Source organism: Vulpes lagopus, chromosome 16 (genome assembly GCF_018345385.1).
Source record: "Vulpes lagopus strain Blue_001 chromosome 16, ASM1834538v1, whole genome shotgun sequence".
In the NCBI taxonomy this organism is placed as follows: Eukaryota; Metazoa; Chordata; class Mammalia; order Carnivora; family Canidae; genus Vulpes; species Vulpes lagopus.
In genome coordinates, this window is record NC_054839.1 from 59,036,317 (window position 1) to 59,041,192 (window position 4,876).

Consider the following 4,876-nt stretch of genomic DNA (forward strand, 5'->3'; position numbering starts at 1 on the left):
TTGACGATTAAATAAAAGAAGTTGAAATTTAAAAATCATAATGCTGGGATGCTTGGGTGGCTCAGTGGTTGAGAACCTTCCTTCAACCCAGGGCATAACCCTGGGGTACCCGAATCGAGTCCCACATCAGGCTCCCCGGAGGGAGCCTGCTTCTCTCTCTGCCTGTGTCTCTGCCTCTCTCTGTCTCTCATGAATAAATAAATTCTTTAAAAAGAAATCATAATGCCTGTGTACAATCATCCCATAGCAACTGATTGCTTGCCTTTCAGAACCCCTGTAGCAAATTTTATCTGAACCTTTTATTTCAGTATTTCTGGATGTCTTTTTGCATGAGTATATTTTGTCTCTCTCACAGGTATTTTAAATCTATCTGGTTAAAATCTGTCAATCAATAGCCAGGCAGGAAATCAGAAACCATGTAGGTATTTTAACAGAGGGATTTAATTCAAGCAATTAGTCACATAGATATTGAAAAACTGGAGGGGCAAATGGGGGCTTCTGAAGGAAGTAGCTAACACCTGCTGGGCTTCAGGGGGCAGGGAAATAAATGAGAAAAACCTAATTGCCTAGAGGAAGGGGGTCCTCATATGGTTAGTACTCAGGTCTCTGAAGGAGGTGTCGTATGGCTAGTGGTTACACTAATAAGGGGGCACAGTTGGTTCGTACAGGTAGCCAAGAGGGGGCATGGCACAACCACTGCTAAATATGCCAAAAGACATTGAGGCTATTTTGTAGCTCTTACCTTTTGACAAGAATTACAAATATCCCTATTTGTAATTGCACAAATTACAAATAATTTTGTAATTACAAATAATTTTGTAATATTACAAATAATATTGTATTGCACAGTCCCGTCTCTCCTGTACCTGCCTTCCAGTCTCACTCTGGTTACTATAGCCTCCATTGGTGGCAGATCCTGTCAGGAAGGCAGCTGATGAGGGAGTCTGGGGAATGCAGTCTCCAGACCTAGGCCTAGCATCCCAGAGCACAGTGTAAAAAGGGAGACTTGGAATTGAGAGCACAAAATAATCAGCACAAAAGGTGAATCTGTAAAGGTCGGGTCATTTGTTCTTTGTTACAGAGCCTCGAGATAAAAGGTATTTGATAAATATTATTTTCATTTATTCTCTCCTTTGCTCTGTACCCCTTTCTGAAGTGTATTTGGATTATCAATTTAAATTCGATATTTACAGGAAGGGATTTTGCTCTTATTCTATATGAGGGAGATGCCTAGTGTATCAATGTTCAGTAGATATAGTTATTGAGAAAATTAATACAGTAAATAATTTCATTAATATCCAAGTCCCTCATCTGAAGTACTGGATTGTTTTTGTAGCTGGGGTCACAGCTTGAGCTCAAACCATTTTATTGCTCAAGCATGTTTGGGCATGTCTACAGAGCTGGTACAGCAGGCCTATTTAGAGACAAAGAAAAAAAAAAACTCATCCTAAGTGAAAAATATGAAAAATTTGCTTCAAGTTCAAACGCCCAGTGTTAGAAGAAAAAGCTTAATGGAACATGCTGTCTATTCCATGAACTCATGCCTGAGTCCTAGAGCTGCTAAGAAATTATATACATATCTGGTTCACCATGATATACATGGGAATTTGAGAGCTGAAGCCAAGGGCAATAGGAGATAGTGTCCACGGGAAACTGTATCTTGGTACGAGATGAAGAGCATGGATACTCTTCAAGTCAGGCATTGGTGGTCTTAGCGCAGGTAACACTGCAGTCAGGAAACTTCGTTGGCTTTGAAAGCAATAGAAGAAAGCACCTCAATAAGCCAGAGGAGGAAAGAAGAAAGACAGTGCATGTCATGGAATTGCTCAGAAGACTAATTCTTGGAGTGCACCTAAAAGAGATCCCTGGGGGTTCTTAGAATCATCTGGAAGAAATTTGACTACCGATGTGAGAAGAGTGAGTGTGAGGCTACTCTTTGAGAGATCTACCATAACTCTATTTTTATTCTTAGTCTGCTGTTGCTTGGGACAATGAACTACATTTACATTCCCAATGTTTTAAGTCATGAGTTTCTATAATTTAAAGCTGAGTATTTATTTGAAAACAGGTCATCTTCTGTTAATTTTTTTAATGAATCTCTTTATTTTACTTTCTTTTAGTAATGGTAATCACTATTAGTAATTAATTTTAGTTTTTGTCTTTTCAAGATAGTAGTTCCAGGTTTATATCTTATATGTATGTATAGTATAAAGATAAGATCAAAACTCAGAAGCACCTTGGTTTTCACAGATTTTATACAATTGTGAAATAAGAAATAAAATTTGCATTTTATTTGCTTCACTAAAAGTACTCGATTTATAAACAATTTCTCTAGTTTTCTCATTACTCTAAGCGATTGTCCTTATCTAAAAGATGCCTGTTTTATTTGAATATTACATGTAAAAATTAAAGGCAACTTGTAGTATAAAGATACTCACACAGCATAGATAATTTGTCTACTAGTTTCATTATACAATTTGGTTTAAATATTTACTTCTGAAATATGAGGAATAGCTTTAAATTTGGTGACAATTTAGACTATCTGATTTTTCACTTCCTCATTCATTTAAATTTTCTTTTTATTTTTTCCAGATTAAATTTCACTGTTATGTTGATAACATACTGCTCTGGTTTTGAAATTTGCTTTTTTGAAGGAAAAAAAAAGAACAAAAAGACATGTAGTTTGGGAATAAATAGTTTTTTTTTCAAATCCCAAGTCATCCTCGGCCTCATTATCCTTATAGATGCCTATCTCCTTTTTCTGTCTTTAAAATAGATTCATATGTCATCTGGTTATGCTGGATAATGATCATGGTGTGTTCAACCCCAGGGCTGCTATCAGAGGCTCCTAAAGCTGTACAAAACATCAAAGAGCTGTTGACAGTCTAAAAGACAGATATGGAAGCCTTATTTTTTCAACCTAGAGAAAATCCTTATAATCTGTCTATTCTTGTGGAGCCCCTCCAGGTCAGGAACCTATTCAGTGAGTCCTGGCCAGTAACCAGAGAAGACTTTCCCCTCTGTGGAAGTTAAGACTGTCTCTAGCAGCATTACTTTGAAACCCTATCGTTAACATTGACAAATTTGGACTATTAGGATTATCATTTTGCGATTAAAGAATTCCTTGGTCTTTCCTAATTGGTTTCTCTACAAAGAACAAACAATATAAAAGACTTGAACCGCAGATGAGCAGTTTTTTTTTTGAACAACTGAGTCAATCCTAATTTAACTCCATGACACAGAGGAAGAAACCATCTTATTTGTGAAAGTTGATGCTGTCTGAACTGTTTTAAGATGCTCAAAGTATGGCCCATGGACTACCCTCATCAGAATCTCTTGGAGCGTTTATGAACTACAGATTCTTGAATCCAAATCTTGGTGTGGGAGGGCATATGGTGGAACAGCAATATCTTTATTAAGCATCCTAGGTGATTTTTATTCATGCCAAAGTTTAAGAACTACTTCTCTAAAACAGAGTTATTTTTAGTATAGCAAATCACTTGAATGGATCTTTCTCATTTTGGAAAGAAAGCTAAAGCTTCCAAGGCTATTCTGGATAGAAACGAAGACAGAAAACAAAGAGCCAAACTGCTCTGAATAATAATTAACAAAAATTTGGGAATTGTCCTCAGGTAGCTTTAAAGGGAGGTGGCTTTAGGGGGTCCCAGAAATTTAGAAAAATGTGGGGAAGATTCTTGTTAGAGTGAAGATCCATAGCAACATAGTGACAAGGTGGGGTCTGAGGAGAATGATGGCCAGTGAGAAATTCCCTCCAGCGGAAACGGTCAATGATCAATGTCAAGTTGCTTCCTATTTTGTGCCTTGTTTCCTTTGCTTTTAGGGAAGGAGCTGTTCCATCTATGGAGTAAAGCATGGCTGGGCAAGCACAGTGAGGAATGGAGATTGCAACAGGATCAAGAAGCAAGACTGACTGTGGCCAAGGTTTTTCCATGTATCTTAGGAAATACTGAGGAAGGTTCTGGATTTGCCTTACCTCACCAGTTCACAATTAGCTAGACAACTAATTCTATAGCTACCATTTATTTACTGGGCATCAGACATGTATCAGGCATTTTCATGCATTATGCCATTTAATCCTGCAAAGTAGGCATTTTATCCTCAGTTTACAGGTAAGGGCATGACTCAGAGAATAAAAATGTGCCCAAGATTAATCAACTAGTCAGTAGTAGAGCTGAGATTCGAACCTAGATTTACCTGGCTCTCTCTCTCTCTCTCTCTCTCTCTCTCTCTCTCTCTCTCACACACACACACACACACACACACACACACACATTATACCACACTCCTTCTCAGAGACAAAGGGTGAAAAAGCTTCTGGCTGCTTTAACTGGTCCACCTCCTGGTCAATTGCTTGTACCTCCCTCTCCTGTGCCAGATGTGTAAACTTCTCCATCCAAAAAAAAAAAAAAAAAAAAGAGCAATGGCAGTACTGTTTTCTCTGGCTCTGTCCAGAGTTAGAACCCCAGATGTGGCTCAGAGAATTCAGTCAGCACAACCCTTCCACCTCCATCTGCTCTCCCATCTCTCTTCCTCACCAAACGTTCCCCCGTTAAACTTCTTAAAAGACGAATTTCCACTGGCTCTTTGATTTCTTTATCTCCTTCTTTCTCTTCAACCCACTGTATCTTGTCAAGGGCTGTGACAGCTCTGAGATTTTATGCTTCTTGCAAGCTAATAATTTAGCCTGCTACAGTTTCTTGGATGCTAGCAGAAGGCCTGAGTCTTCTGGATCAGAGGACTCTATTACATATGACACAGCAAGTAGCACCAGCTTCATGTTCACAGCATTTCCCTTGTCTCCCAGCTTTTCACCTAGGGGATGCTGCATATGCAGTGGGTCTCCATCATAGCTGAG